At 43.5% G+C, this 23,380-nt stretch overlaps 1 protein-coding gene across 2 annotated transcripts in view; it reads left to right on the forward strand.

The window, feature by feature from the left end:
• Nucleotides 1-20,841: 20,841 nt before the first annotated feature.
• BRD4 (bromodomain containing 4) overlaps nucleotides 20,842-23,380 on the forward strand; it is a 102,153-nt gene continuing 99,614 nt past the window's right edge. For both annotated transcript variants that reach the window (XM_073622384.1, XM_073622387.1), the window contains exon 1: nucleotides 20,842-21,045. The gene's annotated coding sequence lies outside the window, so the exon portion shown is untranslated. The remainder of the gene's footprint in view (nucleotides 21,046-23,380) is intronic.

The following is a 23,380-nucleotide window of genomic DNA, read 5'->3' on the forward strand; positions in this document are numbered from 1 at the left end:
TCTGAATGATCTTGAAGTTTGTAAAGTACGATTCTACGATCTCACACATTTACTTGTTTGAATTCTAGGGCTGAAACAACTAATCGATTAATCGACAACTAATCGATTATAAAATTAATCGATTACTATTTTCATAATCGATTAATCGGCCAGTAACATAAGGGGGTTAAAAAAATAAAATGAGCCCTTTATAGTACAAAAAAAAGCAAATAAACGCTACTGTAAATATTACTTTCACTGTTCTACAGTACAAAAATGAACCCCTTACAGTAGCGATTATTTGCTTTTTTTGTACTATAAAGGGCTCATTTTAGTTTCTTTTAACCCCATTATGTTACTAAACGTCTTAGGCCTGGTTCACATCTATGTGTTTTTTGGTACTTTTTGCAGGAACACACTGTAGTTCATTTAACATTCACATCTGTGCTTTTTTTCAGCCGCTGCGCATTTGGAAACGGTCAAGGACTTTTTTTTTTTAACGCAAAACGGTGCTTTTTTGGTTCAATATACTTCAATGGAGAAGCTGCAGAAAAGCATGTAATGCGTTTTTGCAGCAATTTGTATTTTTTAATCTGCCCAACAACAAATTGGCCAAAAAACAGTATTTGTCTTCTAATAGTATATACAGTATATCTCCTCTAATAGTGTATATACAGTATATCTCTTCTGTCTGTTATTCTCAGAGTGGATTCAATATTTTTCTCCCTAACCCTATAGTTGGTTGTTTATATTTACCACTGCATAGAGATATTTAAGAATAAATTGCCTTTTTTTTTAAACTTTACATATTAACTAAATTATACACCACATTTTTTTTTTAAGATTAACCGATTAATCGATTAATCGAAACAATAATCGGCCAACTAATCGATTATTAAAATAATCGTTAGTTTCAGCCCTATTGAATTCTGCCACATATTTACTATGCCCTGTGAAAAGGCACTTCTGTGTCACACATTTCACAGAGCCTGCCTTCTAAACTACAGAGGCGATGAGAGGAGGAGTTTCAGAAGGAGGAGTCAGTACAGGAATCAAAGCTTGCAGGTAGCAAGGTACCATGGGATACAGTGGGGACGGAAAGTATTTTTTCACTCTTTCTTATATTGCAGCCATTTGCTAAAATCATTTCAGTTCATTATTTTCCTCATTAATGTGCACACAGCACCCCATATTGACAGCTGCTACACAAAATGTGACACATTTATACAAGGAGTGTGAAAAAATGTAGCTCTAACAAAATGTATGCCCTGTGGTACAGTGCAAAAAAAATAAAACAATGTGACAAATCAAACCCAATAAATATGAAAAATGGGCAGTAGTGTGACTGTGATTCTCCAAACAAAAGTCCCAGATAAAATAAAATAAATGAAAGTCCAAAAGATGAGCACAAAAATCAAGTGTCAATCTTCTATTGTGCAAACGACCATGTAAAGACTCAACAGTGGTGGATCCAAAAGAGTGAAATAGGATGGGGTACTCTTACCAGAGCTGATGGACCCAGATGTCAGCGACACCAGGTCATAAAGGCTTGGATAATCGGATCGGTGGCTCTCTCTGATGAAAGTGGAAGTCCAGGATCTCCACAGATATCTCCAAACGACCGCATGGAACTCTGCCAGACTGGAAGTGCGATGTATCCAAAAAGGAATGCCACAGCAACTCTTCTCAAAATCAATATATGTGAAAAGAAAAGAGATATATATACACCCCTGTAGATGTCCCATTAGGATGAAACGCGTCGGGCTACGCTTACCGCTCCCCACATTGCTTTTAATCACCGTGATCACTTTTTATGTACTATTGGTTTTAATAAACCTACTCTTTTGACCTGCACCATTGGAGCCTCCTCTCTCTTCTTTTCACATATATTGATTTTGAGGAGAGTTGCTGTGGCGTTCCTTTTTGGATATATCGCACTTCCAGTCTGGCAGAGTTCCATGAGGTCGTTTGGAGATATCCGTGGAGATCCCAGACTTCCACTTTCATCAGAGAGAGCCACCGATCCGATTATCCAAGCCTTTACGACCTGGTATCGCTGACATCCGGGTCCATCAGCTCTGGTAAGAATACCCCATCCTATTTCACTCTTTTGGATCCACCACTGTTGAGGCTTTACATGGTCATTTGCACAATAGAAGATTGACACTTGATTTTTGTGCTCATCTTTTGGACTTTCATTTATTTTATTTTATCTGGGACTTTTGTTTGGAAAATCACAGTCACACTACACCCCATATTGACAGAAAAAGACAGAATTGTTGACATTTTTACAGATTTATTAAAAAAGAAAAACTGAAATATCACATGGTCCTAAGTATTCAGACTCTTTGCTCAGTATTTAGTAGAAGCACCCTTTTGATCTAATACAGCCATGAGTATTTTTGGCAAAGATGCAACAAGTTTTTCACACCTGGATTTGGGGATCCTCTGCCATTCCTCCTTGCAGACCCTCTCCAGTTCTGTCAGGTTGGATGGTAAACGTTGGTGGACAGCCATTTTTAGGTCTCTCCAGAGATGCTCAATTGGGTTTAAGTCAGGGCTCTGGCTGGGCCATTCAAGAACAGTCACAGAGTTTTTGTGAAGCCATTCCTTTGTTATTTTAGCTGTGTGCTTAGGGTCATTGTCTTGTTGGAAGGTAAACCTTCGGCCCAGTCTGAGGTCCTGAGCACTCTGGAGAAGGTTTTCGTCCAGGATATCCCTGTACTTGGCCGCATTCATCTTTCCCTCGATTGCAACCAGTCGTCCTGTCCCTGCAGCTGAAAAACACCCCCACAGCATGATGCTGCCACCACCATGCTTCACTGTTGGGACTGTATTGGACAGGTGATGAGCAGTGCCTGGTTTTCTCCACACATACCGCTTAGAATTAAGGCCAAAAAGTTCTATCTTGGTCTCATCAGACCAAAGAATCTTATTTCTCACCATCCTGGAGTCCTTCAGGTGTTTTTTTAGCAAACTCCATGCGGGCTTTCATGTGTCTTGCACTGAGGAGAGGCTTCCGTCGGGCCACTCTGCCATAAAGCCCCGACTGGTGGAGGGCTGCAGTGATGGTTGACTTTCTACAACTTTCTCCCATCTACCGACTGCATCTCTGGAGCTCAACCACAGTGATCTTTGGGTTCTTCTTTACCTCTCTCACCAAGGCTCTTCTCCCCTGATAGCTCAGTCTGGCCGGACGGCCAGCTCTAGGAAGGGTTCTGGTCGTCCCAAACGTCTTCCATTTAAAGATTATGGAGGCCACTATGCTCTTAGGAACCTTAAGTGCAGCAGAATTTTTTTTGTAACCTTGGCTAGATCTGTGCCTTTCCACAATTCTGTCTCTGAGCTCTTCAGGCAGTTCCTTTGACCTCATGATTATCATTTGCTCTGACATGCACTGTGAGCTGTAAGATCTTATAAAGACAGGTGTGTGGCTTTCCTAATCAAGTCCAATCAGTACAATAAATCACAACTGGAATCAAATGAAGGTGTAGAACCATCTCAAGGATGATCAGAAGAAATGGACAGCACCTGAGTTAAATATATGAGTGTCACAGCAAAGGGTCTGAATACTTAGGACCATGTGATATTTCAGTTTTTCTTTTTAATAAATCTGCAAAAATGTCAACGATTCTGTGTTTTTCTGTCAATATGGGGTGCTGTGTGTACATTAATGAGGAAAAAAATGAACTTAAATGATCTTAGCAAATGGCTGCAATATAACAAAGAGTGAAAAATTTAAGGGGGTCTGAATACTTTCTGTCCCCACTGTATGTAGCAGAGGAGAAGCTGCAAAACATACAGAGAATCAAGGAAGTTGTGGAAAGAGACAGCCAGCTGACAGGCAGAACTCACAACATGAAATGAGATTTTAGAAAGAACGGTTATATTACATACAGTGCGTTGAAAAAGTATTCACACCCCTTGATATTTTTCACAATTTGTCATGTTACAATCATAAATGTAAAAGTATTTTATTGGGATTTTATGTGATAGACCAACACAAAGTGGCACATAATTGTGCAGTGGAAGGTAAATGATAAATGGTTTTCAAAATTTAAAAAAAAAAAAATATCTGAAAAGTGTGGCGTGCATTTGTATTCAACCCCTCTGAGTCAATACTTTGTAGAACCACCTTTCACTGCAATTACCGCTGCAAGTCTTTTTTGGGATGTCTCTACCAGCTTTGCACATCTAGAGAGTAAAATTTTTGCCCATTTTTCTTTGCAAAATAGCTCAAGCTCTGTCAGATTGGATGGAGGGCGTCTATGAACAGCAATTTTCAAGTCTTGCCACAAATCCTCAATTGGATTTAGGTCTGGACTTTGACTGGGCCATTCTAACACATGGATATGCTTTGATCTAAACCATTCCATTGTAGCTCTGGCTGTATGTTTAGGGTAGTTGTCCTGCTGGAAGGGAAACCTCTGCCCCCTCTGAAGTCTTTTGCAGACTCTTATGCCCCGTACACACGGTCGGATTTTCCGATGGAAAATGTCCGATCGGAGCGTGTTGTCGGAAATTCCGACCGTGTGTGGACTCCATTGGACATTTTCCATCGGATTTTCCGACACACAAAGTTTGAGAGCAGGATATAAAATTTTCCGACAACAAAATCCGTTGCCGGAATTTCCGATCGTGTGTACACAAATCCGACGGACAAAGTGCCACGCATGCTCAGAATAAATAAAGAGATGAAAGCTATTGGCCACTGCCCCGTTTACAGTCCCGACGTACGTGTTTTACGTCACTGCGTTTAGAACGATCGGATTTTCTGACAACTTTGTGTGACCGTGTGTATGCAAGACAAGTTTGAGCCAACATCCGTCGGAAAAAATCCTAGGATTTTGTTGTCGGAATGTCCGAACAAAGTCCGACCGTGTGTACGGGGCATAACAGGTTTTCTTCTAAGATTGTCCTGCTTCATCCATCTTCCCATCAACTCTGACCAGCTTCCCTGTCCCTGCTGAAGAAAAGCATCCCCACAACATGATGCTGCTACCACCATGTTTCATGGTGAGGATAATGTGTTCAGGGTGATGTGCAGTGTTCGTTTCTCGCCACACATAGCATTTTGCTTTTAGGCCAAAAAATTCAATTTTGCTCTCATCTGACCAGTGCACCTTCTTCCACATGTTTTCTGTGTCCCCCACATGACTTGTCTCAACCCCCACATGGCTTTTCCCAATTTTCGGCCCATCCATAGCCCCCCCCCCAGTAAAAAATAATTAATTAATTAATTAATTATTTTTTTAAAAAAACATTTTTTTTTAAAATGGCCCTTTAAAAAAAAAAGAAAAAATTTCCTTTCAGTGCAGTGTTCGGGCGCCGGACACAGTGCACTAAGGGAAGCACCACGTCAATGCAATCATGAGATTGCAGTCGAGGCGCTTCATTTGCAGGATTTTTACCTGCTTTGTGGTGCATTCAATCGCGCCCGTAGTATCACTATGGGCAGGTGCTTTGTTGTTCTAGTTAACAGGTTACTTCCGGTTTCCCTGTGCCACAAAGTGACATCTGAAATTCTGTGGAACGCACGGCCCGAGCAGAGCTGGTAACTAAGGCTGCAAAATAGGTGAACTGCGAGCGCCATGCTTGGCGCTCGCAGTCCACCCAGCTGTGTTAGGAAAGTGAATGACTATTTGCTTTCCTAACACTGTTACCCGTCACCTGATTGGCTGAAATGACAGGCGCCGCTATTGGGCGCCTATCAGGAGGAGAGGACGGGAGATGAGGCTGGAGAGGAGATGAATGAAGGACCTTGTCGCCCGATGCCCCACAGACACAGGGTAAGTGCCGGGCAGACGGCGAGCGGGTGGGGGGCACACTGGCAGCATTTAATGGGCACACTGGCAGCATTTGATGGGCACACTGGCAGCATATGATGGCACAGTGGCTGCGTTTGATGGGCACAGTGGCTGCGTTTGATGGCACAGTGGCTGCATTTGATGGGCACAGTGGCTGCATTTTATGGCACAGTGGCTGCAATTGATGGGTTTTTTTTTCAAATTTTTTTCAGTTTGTTTGTGCCCCCCCAAAAATTTTGAGCACCAGCTGCCACTGGTTAGGGGTATCAGAGTAAAGGGGGCTGAATACAAATGCACACCACACTTTTCAATTATTTGTAAAAAAAAATTGAAAACCATTTATCATTTTCCTTTCACTTCATAATTATGTGCCATTTTGTGTTGGTCTATCACATAAAATCCCAATTAAATGCATTTACTTTTTTGGTTGTAACATGAAAAATGTGAAAATTTCAAGGGGTATGAAAACTTTTTTAAAGCACTGTAGAAACCTGATGGCAGAAAAAGACAGAGTAGTCCATCGAGTGTGCCCTTTTTTTTACAGACTTTTTTTTAGAGACTGCAGACATAGTACAGGAGATGATCAGAGACTGCAGACATAGTACAGGAGATGATCAGAGACTGCAGGCATGATACAAGAGATGATCAGAGACTGCAGACATGATACAAGAGATGGTCAGAGACCGCAGACATGATACAAGAGATGGTCAGAGACAGCAGACATGATACAAGAGATGGTCAGAGACCGCAGACATGATACAAGAGATGGTCAGAGACCGCAGACATGATACAAGAGATGGTCAGAGACTGTAGACATGATACAAGAGATGATCAGAGACTGCAGACATGATACAAGAGATGATCAGAGACTGCAGACATAATACAGGAGATGGTCAGAGACTGCAAACATGATACAAGAGATGGTCAGAGACTGCAAACATGATACAAGAGATGATCAGAGACTGCAGACATGATACAAGAGATGGACAGAGACTGCAAACATGATACAAGAGATGGTGAGAGACTGCAAACATGATACAGGAGATGGTCAGAGACTGCAAACATGATACAAGAGATGGTCAGAGACTGAAAACATGATAGAGGAGATGGTCAGAGACTGCAAACATGATACAAGAGATGGTCAGAGACTGCAGACATGATACAGGAGATGGTCAGAGACTGCAGACCTGCTGGACGTGGTAAGGGAGGTGCCAGACTGTCCTATCCAAGCTGACCAATACCCGGCCCCCCTCACCATTAACCTGTCACCATATAATACTGTTTCATTACCATAGCGCTCCCCTGCCCAGTGTCACCACGGACCAATTCCCATCCTTCTCGACCAGCATCCACACAGTCCTCTGCTCCCCCCCACCTCTACACAGTAAGCATGCAGATAGGGCAATAAAAAACAAAAAATGATGTGCAGTGCTTTGTGGTGATGTACAAAAGAGTGTTATTAAGTAGTGAATAAATATAGTCCTGAAATAATCTGTGATCTGATTGAAAGAAATCTTTTGTGTATTCAAAGTAATTCCAGTGCTGAGTGTGCTCTGCTGTGTTCAAATCATTCACCAAAAATCCGGAATGATTTAAACACAGCAAAGCACACTCAGCACTGGAATTACTTTCAATACACAAAAGATTTCTTTCAATCAGATCACAGATTTATATATTTCAGGACTATATTTATTTACTACTTAATAACACTCTTTTGTACATCACCACAAAGCACTGCACACCATTTTTTGTTTTTTATTGCCCTATCTGCATGCTCACTGTGTAGAGGTTGGGGGGAGTGCAGAGGACTGTGTGGATGCTATTTGAGAAGGATGGGAATTGGTCCGTGGTGACACTGGGCAGGGGAGCGCTATGGTAATGAAACAGTATGGTGAGGTTAGTGGTGAGGGGGTCCGGGTATTGGTCAGCTTGGCTTGGATAGCACAGTCTGGCACGTCCACCCCCCTCGGTGTCCTCCCCGTGGCCCCCTCACCTGGCTGATCTGTCACACCTGGCTGGATATGCCGTGGCTCCACTCTCCCCCTCGGAGCTCCGTGCTCCACAAGCCGGCCGCCGCCGCCACTCGCAGCAGTTCCAAACACCGGTGCTCCATGTCCCCGCCAAACTGTACACAGCATCGAGGAGTGACGCAGGGCAGCAGGGGATGACGTCAGTGAGAGGCAGGAAGTGGTAAAAGCCGGCGCGGCTAACTCCCGCGGCTCTTCAGCGGCTTTCGGCTCCGCTTGGTCGCGAAGGCGGGGCATAATGCGGCGTGAGGATGACATCATCCAAAAATTGATTATGCCAGTCGTAGCATCGATGCCACAACGTGTATGGTCGAATCGCGATGCATCGATGCTACGATTATTTTCAACAGCCCTAGTTTCAATCATGTCTCCCCTTTCCCGTCTTTCCTCCAGACTGTACATATTAAGTTCCCGAAGTCTCTCTCGATATGTTTTTTCCCCCAGACCTTTAAACATTTTTGTTCACCATCTCTGGACTCGTTCTATCTTATCAATATCTTTTTCTGTAAGTGAGGTCTCCAGAACTGGACACAGTATTCTAAATGAGGTCTCAATAAAGATCTATATAAAAGGGAATCAGAACCTCCTTCCTCCTGCTGGCGACTCCTCTAGGAATGCATCCTAGAATTCTATTCACTTTTCCCACTGCCTGGTCACACTGTTTGCTCATCTGAATTAAGTACTCCCAAATCTTTTTCCTCTGTAGTGCTCACTGTACCCCCAATGTTGTACTCTCTCAGGGGATTCTCCTAGGTGCATCATTTTATATTTAAAAACATGCAGTCTCCACTGCTTTGACCAATCTTCCAGCAATGCCAAATCATGTTCCATGTTACAGACACCTTCGGCTTGATCAACCCTGTTACACATCTTTGTGTCATCAGCAAAAAAAAAAAAAAAAAAGATATACCTTGCCCAACAAAACTTTACTTATATCACTTACATATAGAATAAATTCAACAGGATCTCGTACAGAGCCTTGTGGTACCCCACTAGGGCAGTGACGGCTGGTGCTATATTTTTTTGGGGAGTGGCAAAAAACCCATCCGCTACCCCACGCCACCCCCCAGTCAGATGGATCACCCTCCTTTGGTCGGTCACTGACCCCACACTTACCCCATCTAGGTCGCGCGCAGTGCCTCCTTTAGGCGGTGGCTTCACCCAGCGTCTCCTCCTCCTCGGCTTCACGGCGGCTTCCCCTGTGTCTACTCCTCCGCTACCTCTTCTCCTCCAAAACGAGCACTTCTCCTATCGGCCATTTGGGTCTCAGGATCCGCTTCCTGATTGGCTGGGAGGAGAATCAGGAAGACAATAGCAAATATTAATTTGCTATTGTCACACAAGTGGGTGGGCTTGGGGTGCAGTGCTCTGCACCCAGAGCACACCCTTTTTTTAAGTCAATTAGGGCCTTGGTCTCTAATCATGTGCTTCTAAAAAAAACAAAAAAAATCTCCCATTGGAATCCATGTGTCCAGCGCCTTGCATGTAGATTATGGGCAGGGTGCATGGATTAAGGGGGCCGTGCCCTTGTGCCACCACTGCACTATTGACTGGTCTCTGTTTTCCGAGTGAAACCCATTAACAACCACACTCTGGTATCTATTCTTTAGCCAACTGCATATCCACTGAACCACCCAAGGGTTAAAGGGGTTGTAAAGGCAAATGTTTTTTCACCTTAATGCATCCTATACATTAAGGTGAAAAAACACCTGGCAGTGACCGCCCCCCAGACCACCCCCCGTTTTACTTACTGAACTCTCGAACTCGACGCGCCGTCTCTTGGCTAGGGGGTTCTCGGCTGTTGATTGGATAGAGTGATAGCAGCGCAGCCATTGGCTCCCGCTGCTGTCAGTCAAATTCAATGACGCGGCTGCCGGGGGGGGCAGGGTCGAGTCCTGCATGCGGCGTCTATGGACGCCAAATGCTGGACTCGGGAGCGTGCCCGCAAGGTAATCCCCTAGGAGAGCGCTTCTGCCAGGGGGTTATCTGATGTGGGGAGGAGCCGCAAGACCACAGAAGCAGGTTCGGGGACACTCTGTGCAAAACGAGCTGCACAGTGGAGGTAAGTATAACATGTTTGTTATTTAAAAAAAAAAAAAACATGAACCATTAGTATCAATTTAAGTCTTAGCTTGTACAACTTTTGTATTAGATCATTATGTGGAACTGTATCAAATGCCTTGCTGAAATCAAGCTACGCTATGTCCACAGCACCACCCTGGTCCAAAGCATGTAGTCAAAAAATTCAATCAGATTAGTCTGACATGATCTGCCCTCACTAAAGCCATGCTGCTTTCGGTCCAACAAGTGTATTTTTAAGTGAACAATGATCGTTCTTTTCAGGAGTGATTCCATTAACCTGATTACAACCAATGTTAAGCCCACTGGCCTGTAATTGCCAGCTTCTACCTTGCGGATAGGTACAATATTAGCTGTCCAGCAGTCATGGGGAACTTCTGTTAGGAGAGATTAATAATATTGAATAATAAGATCCGGTAATGGTCCAACAACATTGGATTGGCAACATAAGTATTGTTTGTATTGTTATTACAATGCTGATGCTATAAAATGAAACTATATGCTGTGACCAAAGATTTCCTTTAAAGGGCTCCCTGCAAAGAAATCCTTGACACCTTTCCTGATGCCAGCACTGCACTACAGTAGTGATGATAAACTGCCGAATCTGAACCCTCTGGGAGTTTTAGGTTTTCGGTCCCCTTCAACACGGGAGCCATATAGACCACAATAATTCCCCTCAATTTGATCTTAAAAGCAGTCATGTCAGAAAACCTACTGGAAGAAATATGAAATAAGACAGTAGTAGTCAGGCTGAGCCACACAGGCACCTACATTGTTTGCTAAGAAATCCTTTGCCCTCAAATCAAACCTACTTTCTTATTGAGGTGAGACACCTAGAGATCTACGTGGGCGTTCCCCACCAGAGACAGCTTTGTCTGGTGCAAGGACCATCCATAGAATCCAGGCTTTGCCAGCTGAGATAGTCTGTTATCTGTTGAAGCTCAAAATATACACCAAAGTGCTGGAACTTTCCTTTCTGTACAGTGCAAGATGTGCTATACTTCAGCAGTCGTAACCACATGAAGGCCAGGCCTATTCTGACACTTCTCACATATATGTAAAAAAATCAGCATTTTCTTGCTGGAAAATTACTTAGAACCCCTAAACATTATATACTTTTATAAGCAGATGCCCTAGAGAACAAAATGGTGGGTGTTGCAATTTTTTTATGTCACGCAGTATTTGTGCAGCGGTTTTTCAAATACAACTTTTTTGGAAACAATACACTTTTACCACTTACAGTCCGGAAGATTTTCCCCCTTAACCACTTGCCGCCCGCCCTATTACAAAATGACGGCGGCAAAGTGGTTTGAAAACCCTGACTGGGCATCATATGACGTCCTTAGGATGCACCGCTATTGCACGCTCCAGGGGGCGCGCACCACGGCGATCGGGGATGACGCTTGTCCCTCAGACACAGCGCATCCCTGATCAGGGTAAACAGGCAATGAAATTGGCTGTTTACCATGCGATCGGCCGTGTCCAATAACAGCCGGTCACATGTCAAAACAAATCGCGCCGATCGGAGAAGCCGAGTGTCCCTTGGACATAGTCCCATCCCGATCAGGGTAAACAGCCAATGAAATGGCTGTTTACCCACGTGATCGGCTGTGTTCAATCACAGCCGGTCACAAGTATAAACATAGTAGCGGTTTCCAGGGATCTCTCCTTCTCTCTCCTCACACACCAATCGTGTGAGGAGAGAGAAGGAGAGATTTGATCAGTGAGTTAAACACTTTTTATCACACTACTGTCTACTGTCTGCACATCACGCACCTCCCCACCAATAAAGAGAACCTGTCACAGCCCATCAGAACCTGTCACAGCCCATCAGGATCTGTCACAGCCCATCAGAACCTGTCAGAACCTGTCACAGCCCATCAGAACCTGTCACAGCCCATCAGATTCTGTCACAGCCTGCCATCAGCACCTCCATCGGTACCGCCATCAGCACAGCCACCTCCATCAGCACAGCCACCGCCATCAGCACCGCCATCGGTACCATCTGGATCTGACAGCCCATCTGTCACCCAGGCTGCCATCAATACCAATAATGGTACCGCTATTAGTACTGCCATCAGTACCGCTATCATTACCATCTGGATCTGACAGCCCATCTGTCATAGCCCATCTGTCACACAGGCCTGACATCACTACCGTCGCACAGTCCCGCCATAAGTACCGTCACACAGGCCATCAGTAACCTGTCAGTACCATTACACAGGCCCACCATCAGTGAGCTGTCAGTAGCACCACCAGTTCCGTCACACATGCCCAGCAAAAGTACCACCATCATGTCCCAAAGAGTTTACACAGCTGAGGAGGCATTTAACATCCTTACCATGTCGGATGATGAGAGCAGCGGGGAGCTCTCATTATCCGATTCTGGTTCGGAATATGAGCCAGTGGAAGGTAGTGGATCGCCCCTCCTAAAAGAGTAAGAAGATCAGGACCAAGATCAGAACACCTGCCTACCACCAGCAGCGCCAGATCCCAGGAAGAGGAGCCCAGTACAAGTACTGGAATTGCACATCCAGCCCAAAGAATCCGGGCCCAGTCCTACCTTCCCGATGCCCTGGCAAACCTCTTATGGTTGTCTGCCCACTCAGGATCCGCTACAATCCCCCCTTTCACTGCACAGCCAGGTGTGCAGCCCAACACTTCGAATTTTTCATATTTGGACTATTTCTGTTTGTTTTTCCCGGAAGATTTGTTGAAGTGCATGGTGGACCAAACAAATCTCTATGCAGAGCAATTTATTGCTGCCAACCCCAGTTCGTCCTACGCCCGTACGTTCCATTGGCGACGTCTCACACTAGACGAATTCAAATTGTTCTTGGGCCTTACTTTTAATATGGGGCTTACAAAGAAAAATGAACTGCATGCCTACTGGTCCACCCACTCCATCAACCACATGCCCATATATTCTTCTGTTATGTCCAGGACACGGTACGATATGATTATGCGTTTCCTACATTTCAATGACAATTCGCAGTGCCCTCCCCAAGATCATCCCAACCATGACAAATTATATAAGCTTCGCCCCCTAATAAATTCTTTTATCAAACAATTTTCTTAAGTCTTTATCCCTGACCAAAATATTTGTGTAGACGAATCCCTTATCCACTTTACTGGCCGGCTGAATATCAAGCAGTATATCCCAAGTAAGAGAGCCAGGTACGGGGTGAAATTGAACAAATTATGTGACTGAGCCACTGGATACGTGTACTCATTTCGTATTTATGAGGGCAAAGACTCCCAGCTCCAGCCCCGTGAGTGCCCCACATACATAGGAACCAGTGGTAAAATTGTGTGGGACCTTGAATACCTCCTGTTCAAAAAAGGTTACCACTTATATGTAGATAATTACTACAGCAGCTTGCCCCTTTTCCGTCACCTGTATCGTGAAAAAACCCTGGCCTGCGGAACCTTCTGAAAAAATAGGAAGGGCTTCCTACAGAATTTACTTTCAAAACAGCTACAAAAGGGGGAAACCGCATTTATGAGGAATGAGGAGGTGTTGGCCATGAACTGGCGGGACAAGAAGGATGTTCACATGATGACTACCATTCACAATGACACCTAGGTGGAGGTTCAGAGAAGACGTGGCCCCATAGTAAAGCCCGAATGTGTCCATGACTACAATCTGTATATGGGGGGGGGGGGTGGATTTAAATGATCATATGCTGCAACCATATTTGTCAACCCGCAAGTCCAATTATTGGTATAAAAAAGTTGCATTTCATCTGTTTCATATGGCCATGTTCAATTCATTTGTCTGCTATCAAAAATCACCTGAAAACCAACCCATCACCTACCTCAAATATATTGAAAATATTGTCACTGCCCTTATGCCTTTGCCTGCCGTTTTAACCATATTTCTGACTTCCACGTGCACCGACCTCAGCCTGTTAAATCGACCATGATTTTGCCTGCCACTTGGACTGATCTTTTGCCCTTCTGCTTCAGTACACAGGGGTCTCACATATGTGAGGGGTTTCAGAATAGTGTTGTGAGTAGAGAAAATCAGTTTTTGGTTTTCTGTGTTCCCAGAACAGGGTCTGGTTGCCTGGAGACTTCAAAAAGATTTGGGTGGGAGAAGCCTCTACCCCTGTCCCCCTCGCCCTAAGCTTGATGGTCCTTCCTGCTGCCTGGACCAATACTTTGGCTGTGCTGACCATATCGCTGCCTGTAATGACCCAGGACTTTATGGACTGTGTTTATTTATGCTGCCTGGACCAATACTTTGGCTGTGTTGACCATATCTCAGCCTGCTGCCTCTACTGACTATAGACAGTATTTCTGCCTGGACATCTCTGCCTACTACCTGGACCAATGCTTTGGCTGTGCTGACAGTATCTCTGCCTGAACTAACTAAGGACAGTATTGCTGCCTGGATGATTGCTTTTGCTGTCGCTGCCTGGACTGATGCTCTCCTCTGTGGACCACTACACTACTAAAACCACAGGTAATCTTTTGTTATTTGGTATGTACATGTTATGTGTTAGAAATATGAAGGGCCTTCAAAAATATGATCGGTAGTCATGAAATTATATGTGTAATTTATGCTCCTAGAACGACTGGAGGTGCTATTTGGATGTTGGGCTTCTGTATGTGGCCAGGCTGTGTAAAAGTGTCACACATGTGGTATCGTTAAACTCAGGAGGAGTAGCAAAATGTATTTTGGGGTGTCATTTTTGCTATGTACATGCTATGTGTTAAAAATATCTTATAAATTGACAACTTTGTGTAAAAAAAATGCGTTTTCATTTTTTTCCCACGTTTTCCAAAAACTTGTGGAAAAAAATGAACCGTTCAAAAGACTCATCATACCTCATAGATTATACGTTAGGGTGTTTGCTTTCCAAAATGGGGTCATTTTGTTGGCGTTTCCATTGTCCTGGTGCTCCAGGGGCTTCAAAAGAGAGATAGGTCGTCATGAAATTATATGTGTAATTTTGCTCCTAGAATGCCTGGAGGTGCTACTTGGATGTTAGGCATCTGTATGTGGCCAAGCTGTGTAAAAGTCTCACACATGTGGTATCGCCATACTCAGAAGGAGTAGTAGAATGTATTTTGGGGTACCATTTTTGCTATGTACATGCTATGTGTTGGAAATATCTTATAAATGGACAACTTTATGTAAAAAAAAAATGCGTTTTCATTTTTTTCCCATGTTTTCCGAAAACTTCTGGAACAAAATGAACTGTTCAAAAGACTCATTATGCCTCACAGATTATACGTTGGGGTGTTTGCTTTCCAAAATGGGGTCATTTTGTGGGCGTTTCCATTGTCCTAGTGCTCCAGGGCCTTCAAAAGTGAGATAGGTCGTTATGAAATTATATGTGTAATTTTGCTCCTAGAATGCCTGGAGGTGCTCCCTGCATGTTTGGCCTCTGTATGTAGCCAGGCTGTGTAAAAGTCTCACACATGAGGTATCGCCATACTCAGGAGGAGTAGCAGAATGTATTTTTGGGTGTGGTTGCAAGTATGCGCATGCTGTGTTCAAGAAATAACCTGTCAATACAATAAGTTTGTGTAAAAAAAAAATAAAAGTCTTCATTTTCCCAAGAATTGTGGGAAAAAATTACAACTTCAAAAAACTCACCATGCCTCTTACTAAATACCTTGGACTGTCTCCTTTCCAAAAAGGGGTCATTTGAGGGGTATTTGTACTTTCCTTGATTGTTAGTGTCTCAAGAAATGAGATAGGTCTTTAGTACATCAGGTGTGATCAGATGTGATCAATTGTCAGTGATTTGCACCCTAACTTGTAGACTCTATAACTTTCACACAGACTAAATAATATCCACTAATTGGGGTTATTTTTACCAAAGATATGTAGCAGTATAAATTTTGGCCCAAATTTATGAAGAAAAATTACTTATTTGCAAAATTTTACAATAGAAACTAAAAAAAAGTGTTTTTTTTTCTAAATTTTCGCTCTTTTTTTGCCTATATTGCAAAAAAGAAAAAACCCAGCTGTGATTAAATACCACCAAAAGAAAGCTCTAATTGTGAGAAAAAAATGATAAAAATTTTGTTTGGATACAGTGTAGCATGACAGAGTAATTGTCATTCAAGGTGTGAGAGTACTGAAAGCTGAAAATTGGTCTGGGCAGGAAGGTGTTTAAGTGCCCTGTATTGAAGTGGTTAATGACCAGGCCATTTTTGCGATGCGGCACTGAGTCTCTTTAACTGACAATTGCGCGGTCGTGCAACACTGTACCCAAACAAAATTGATGTCCTTTTTTTCCCCACAAATAGAGCTTTCTTTTGGCGGAATTTGATCACCTCTGTGGGTTTTTTTTGTGCTATAAACAAAAAAAGAGCGGCAATTTTGAAAGAAATGCAATATTGTTTACTTTTTGCTATAATAAATATTTCCCCAAAAATATATATATATATAAAAAAAACTATTTTTTTTTCTCAGTTTAGACCAATATGTATTCTTCCAGATATTTTTGGAAAAAAAAATTGCAATAAGCGTATATTGATTGGTTTGAGCAAAAGTTATAGCATCTACAAAATCGGGCATAGATTTATGGCATTTTTATTATTTTATTTTTCTTTACTAGTAATGGTGGCGATCTGCGATTTTTAGCAGGACTGCGACATTGCGTTGGACAGATCGGACACTTTTAACACATTTTTGGGACCATTGACATTTACCATTGACAATGCAGTATGTGTCTACCACGTTACATTTGATGTCTACTTGTGGGATCGTGAGATCCAAATAGACACATATTATCTATGCCTGTTTTACCAGTGTTAGGTTGTCGGGAGATACTTTTAAATGTGAGTGCTATGTGGTTTAAATAAGCAAGAAAACTTTTTTAAAGGTTTTATGCTATGCTGTGCTTTTCTTTCTTTTCCAATCACATCTCTCTGGAGAGATTGATCATACACTGTGGAGGAGAGTCGGGAGTGGATATCTTTTGGGCTCTTCCAGACCATTACACTCTGAAAAAGAAAATAAATTTCCCGCTGGAGGTCCGGATTGACTGCTACCGAGGAGATCTGATATCATTATCTACCACAGATCTGCAGAGTATTGCATCCTGCTAAGGGATTAATCGTGTTTTCTGGTTTGTCTTTACCAGCCACTAACATTAGTGAGTGATTTAGATCATACAGTATGCGGTGGAGGATACATTATATAAAGAATCTGCTACTTACACTTGTGGGATTGAACATAGTTTCTTTTGAACTACTTTTTTGTTATACACAGTTTTTTTTTTTTTACTCTTTTTTTGATACACATATTCACTAATAATAATATTTTTTGGCTACAATTTTTTGGCACAAATACTTTGAGATTTTTATTTTTCGCTTTTGTTCTTTGTTCTATAGATTGAATTGGATGTTTTATGTGGGCTTGGTTACCACGTTTTCATCACATATTGGTGTGGTCACACATCATATTATATTACTTATTTAGTTTATATTATTATCACCAACTCTGATAGAGATTATATCACTATTACTAGTTTAGATAGAGATTATAGTATTATGTTGGGTTTTATATATATATATGTATATCACACATACACACTTTTTTAGGAAAGATTACCTCGATACATATTTGGCTAAGCGCTGTCTGCTGTCTTTCTTCATTGATTGTGTTCAAAACTGATCAGATGTACGATTTAGATGCTTTCCCATAGAGGTCAATGAGCCTGTAATTTGCACCTGAATTGCACCGCAGTGAATTCGCACTGCCGCTGCACCCCCATATATGTGAACCCGCTCCATAGAAAGCCGTTTTGATTCACGTCATGCGAATCAGATGTGTTTCAAAACGCATATATGTGAATGGAGCCTAAGGGTAACTTAAGCATAAAAAAAACCTTACCACTCCCTGTATGCATAAGCCCTACAGCTACGTGTTTTGGGAACACACGCAAATGTGCGTTCATTGCGCTTGCAGTGCCATTGATTCTTAACCACTTCCTGCCCGGCCTATAGCAGAATGATGGCCGGGCGGTGGTTTTGTTATCCTGACTGCGTGTCATATGACGTCCAGCAGGAAAACATGGCGGCACACGCAGTGTGCCAATCGCTGGTGCTGCATGTCAGTCTGACACACCGCATCTCCGATCGTGGTATGGAGCCTCTAACGGAGGCTCCTTATCAGGTGATCAGCTGTGACCAATCACAGCTGATGATCGCGTGAACCAGGAAGTGCCGGTAAACAGCTTTCCTCGGTTCGCGCTGGCAGGGAGAGCAATCGGCGGCGCTCCCTGTCGGGGGGGGGGGTCTGTGCTGATAATCAGCACATTATCAGCACAGCCCCCATCAGATGTGCCCATCAGTGCCCCATCAAGAACACCAGTCATTACCCATAAATGTGCCAATCAGTGTCCCATCAGTAATGTCTGTCAGTGCCCTTCAGATGCCAGTCGGTAATACCTGTCAGTAGCTCCTCATCAGTGCTGCCTATCCAGTGCGATCTATCAGTGCCACCTATTAGTGCCCATCAGTGCCGCCTATTGGTGCACATCAATTCTAAAATATCAGTGCCTCCTCATCAGTGTGGGTGTTCTGTTCAGAAGTGCCCCCCATCAAATAGTGCCCAGTATGTACTGCGCATGTGCCAGACGGAACAGCACAACAGCTGATTTACTGGGTTAGGCTGACGTAACCAGGGCACATGTGCACATCGTAGGAAGTATCTCTGAATATAAGATACCATTTCACAGGCACAATTTAACCCTTTCATGACTAAGCCTATTTCTGACATTTGATGTTTACAAGTTAAAATCCATATTTTTTGCTAGAAAATTACTTAGAGCCCCCAAGCATTATATATATATATATATATATATATATATATATATATATATATTAGCAGAGAATCTAGAGAATAAAATGGCGATTGTTGCAATATTTTATGTCACACGGTATTTGTGCAGCGGCGTTTTAAACTCAACTTTTGGGGAAAAGGAATATTTTCATGAATTTAAAAAAACGAAACAGTAAAGTTTGGCCAACTTTTTTGTATAATGAGAAAGATGATGTTACGCCAAATAGATACCAAACATGTCACGCTTTATAATTGCACGCACTTGTGGAATGGCGACAAACTACAGTACCTAAGAATTTCCATAGGCGACGCTTTAAATTTTTTTTATGGTTACCAGGTTAGAGTTACAGAGGAGGTCTAGTGCTAGAATTATTGCTCTCGCTCTGACGATCGCGGCGATACCTCAAATGTGTGATTTGAACACCGTTTACATATGCGGGCGCAACTTCTGTATGCATTTTCTTTGCTGCGCGGGCTCGCGGGTGCTTTAAAAAATTTTTTTTCTTATTTATTTTTAGATCATTAAATTGTGTTTTAAAAAAAAAATTTGATCACTTTTATTGCTGTCACAAGGAATGTAAACATCCCTTGTGACAGTAATAGGTGGTGACAGGTACTCTTTATGGAGGGATCGGGGGTCTAAAAGACCCCCGATCCCTCCTTTGCACTTCAAAGTATTCAGATCGCCATTTTTGGCGGTTCTGAATACTGTATATTTTTTTAAAACCGGTGCCATTGGCAGCCGAGTAAACAGGAAGTGACGTCGCTTCCGTGTTTACAATCAGGAGACTGGAACGAAGCCGTTTCCGGCTTTATGCCAGTCTGTCCCTAGCTGCCGGAAGAGGCAGATCGATGAGCGGGACTCCCGGTGGGACGGGAGCGCCGTTCAGAGTGGCGGAAGGGGGGGGGGCGTCCCCTCCCGCTCCTCCAGGATAACAGCCGAGCGGCTTTTAGCCGCATCGGTTGTTATCTCTGGAAAGCCGATTGCCCGCTCTACAAAACGGTACTGGGATGATGCCTGCAGCTGCGGGCATCATCCTGGTATAACCCCCGAAAGCCGAGGCCGCACATCTGCGTACGCTTGGCGGGAAAGGGTTAAACCTATACAAACAGTTCTCTGATTGTGCATCGCTTCTGCTCGAGGGCAGCTACTGGCTGTGTTGAAGAGCTGGTTTTGTCTGTGTTGCAACCCGCCCTTTCACACAGGCAAAACCGGACTATCGGTAAAGGCGCCCTGCAACAGCGAGGCACAATGCGAGAACTACTCCCCCCCCCCGCTGTTTCTATAGGTTTCAATTGTGGCCCTGAAATGGTATCTCCCATTGAGAGATGCCTCCTACGATGTGCAAACGCGCCCTGGTCACGTCTCTCCAGCTGATCGGCAAATCAGCTGAAGTGCAGCTCCTTCCTGCGCATGCTTGGGCACTATTCGATGGGGGGGGGCACTTCTCAACAGAACACTGCCGCATCAGGGAGAAAACAAAATTTTATAACAGAAACAAAGAAAAAAATAAAAACCCCAGAGGTGGTCAAATACCACCAGAAGAAAGCTCTATTTGTGGGAAGAAAATGATAAAAATGTAGTGGCATGACCGCGCAATTGTCATTCAAAGTGCAACAGCGCTAAAAGCTGAAAATAGTCCTGGGCAGGAAAGGGGGAAAGTGCCCGGTATTGAAGTGGTTAAAGGCACCCCAAACTCAAGAAGCAAAATGCAAGTTTTTCCGCGTACAAACAAATGCGCAATCAAAAAAATGTGCAAAAAGCTCCATGATCTACATAGGCCAGTCCATTGAAATGAGCTTTTGTACGCGTTTCATACGAAAAACCCTAAAAAAAAAAAAAAAAAAAAACACATTTGACATATACACACGCCAGGTGTGTGCATGGGGTCTAAACTGTATAGAAGTCCAATAAAAGGGATCAATGAGGGGGGTCTGGTGTCTATGGAACGGGTACACAAGCCTCCTCCACGCTGCTGCCGCAAAAACGAAACCTCGCCGAACATTCCACAGGGAGTGGATGCAGAGGGGGGCGTGTCTTTCTGTTTCTCACGACAGATCCGCTCACTGGGCGGGGACCTACATGCTTAGGAGCACGCGCACCAAGGCGAGGGGGGGGGAGAAACAGGGCGGGGCCGTCCCGACGTGGGAGTATGCGTGTGACGTCACGGTGCGTCGCGGCGGCGCTGTGTGAGGAAGGAGCCGAGGGAGTGCGCTCTCGGTGCGTCTCCATTAATCCCTATCGGTGATCGTTCCGCTGTCCCGTATCTGTGGTTGTTCGTGCCAGGGACCGGATCCTCCGCACAGTCGCTAAGTCTCTCCGCCTCCGGAAGAGGCCTCGAAGGTGAGCGCCGGGGCCCGCGAGCCTAACCTATGCACGGATGCGGGATACGCCGGGCCCGCATTGCGTAACCAAGGGAGTTTGCTGGGAGGGGGAGGAGGAGTTACGTAATTTCTGGGGAAGCCGCTACGCTATTTTCGTACATTTGTGCTTGTGAATTCTTTCCAAGGCGCTAAGGAAAGGTCGGTGTGCCGGGGCGAGGCGTAATATACGGCCATTGCCGGGAAAGCCCCGCGGTTACGTAGCTTGCGTAACTTTTATATGTGAATAGGCTCTTTTTTTTTTGCGCAGTAGTATGTTGGTGTCCGGCTTGGGGTTTTTTTCTGTCCGGACGGTGAGAGAGGTCGGCCAGGTGTACTGCGGGGGGTCTTGGCATGGACGCCGCTTGTATGTTGGCGGGAGGTGCGCTGTTTACGTGAGGAGAGGCTGGTTTCCCTGTTTACGCAGTTTACGCGAAGGAGTGGGCGGGGCAGCTCTTCTCCTGGAATGGGAGGAGACGGTTTACGGACTTGGCGTAATGTCTTGTTGCAAAGAGCTGAAAGTTAAAGCTACGCCGATTGCGTAACGTTTTCCGGATGTTCTCTGACGCTTACGCAAATGGCGTACATCTGGGCTATTACCAAGACACAGCAACGGAAGAGACTATTGTGCTTGTTATGACTAAGCTGGCCATGCATGTACTGGTTGCTATTACTAAAGCTTTTCCATGTTTCCTGTCTACTACTGTATATTATGAATAAAGTTATTTTGTAAATTGAAGGTTTCTCTGCAGCTGTGCTCTGTAGGTGTATCCAGTTTTCCTTGTATTACTACAGGGCTCTTGTATCATGTGTTTTCCACTGTGAACCATTGTAACATATTATGTGAATTTGTATTTTTCTTTTTAAACTTCTGATTGTGCGTCAGCAATTACCAGTGGGGTTAAAGCGGTAATAAATCCCAAACAAACATTGATTATATTACAGCTTACCAATTCTTAGATGTGATGGCTGCATTCGTTTTTTTTGTTTTCTTTTCATCTGCTGATCTGGCCAGAGTTATGTGTATGTGTGTGTGTGTGTGTGTATGTGTATGTGTATATATATATATATATATATATATATATATATATATATATATATTGTGTTTTTTTTTTTTTTTTGTTGTTTTTTACCACTTCAGCCCTGGAAGATCTGGAAGTTTTACCCCCTTAATAACCAGGCCATTTTTGCGATACGGCACTGCATCGTTTTGTCTGAAAATTGCGCGGTCGTGCGAAGTTGTACCCAAACAAAATTGACGTCCTCTATTTTCCCACAAATAGCTTTCTTTTGGTGGCATTTGATCACCTCTGCGGTTTATAATTTTTGTGCTATAAACAAAAATGGAGACCATTTTGAAAGACTGTTTTTTTTTTTTTTTTTTTTTCTATAATATCCCTGCCTTTATTTTTTTTTCATCAAATTTCTTCATCAGTTTAGGCCAATATATATTCTTCTACATATTTTTGGGGAAAAAATTGCAATAAGAGTATATTGATTACTTTGCACAAAAGTTATCGCATCTACAAAATAGGAAATGGATTTATGGCTTTTTTTTTTTTTTTCTAGTAATGGTGGTGATTTGCGACGGACAGATCGGACACATTTTTGGGACCATTGACATTTATACAGTGATTAGTGCTATAAAAATGCACTGATTACTGTGTAAATGTCACTGGCAGGGAAGGGGTTAACACTAGGGGGGCATCAAGGGTTTAAATGTGTTCCCTAAGTGTTTTTTCTAACCGTAGGGCGGATGGGACTGACTAGAGGAGGAGACATATCGCTGTTCATAATTACTATGAACAGCAGATCCGTCTCTCCTGTCAGAACAGGGATTTGTGTATTTACATACACAAATCCCCGTTCTGGCTCTTGTGCACACAGTCACGGGTGGCCAGCGGTCATCACGCCTGCCGGCCATGTGCATCGGGTCCCCCGCCACACAGCGCGCTATGGCTCTTAAAAGAAAAAATTGGGCTAACTTTACTGTTGTCTTATTTGTTAATTCCAAAAAGTGTGTTTTTAAAAAAAAAAAAAAAAAAAAGTGAGCTTGTAAGACCGCTGCGCAAATACGGTGTGACAGAAAGTATAGCAACAACCGCCATTTTATGCTCTAGGATGTTAGGGAAATAAAATGTATAACATTTGGGGGTTCTAAGTAATTTTCTAGTTTTTAACTTGTAAACGCCACATCTAAAAAAGAAGCCCGGTCTTAAAATGGTTAATAATCGGACACTTACCTGTCCCAGGGTCCAGTGATGCGGAGGAACGAAGCCCCGCTTGTCTCCCCCTCCTCTTTGCGGTGCCGGCGTTGT

The sequence above is a fragment of the Aquarana catesbeiana genome, linkage group LG03 (genome assembly GCF_042186555.1).
Source record: "Aquarana catesbeiana isolate 2022-GZ linkage group LG03, ASM4218655v1, whole genome shotgun sequence".
NCBI lineage: Eukaryota > Metazoa > Chordata > Amphibia > Anura > Ranidae > Aquarana > Aquarana catesbeiana.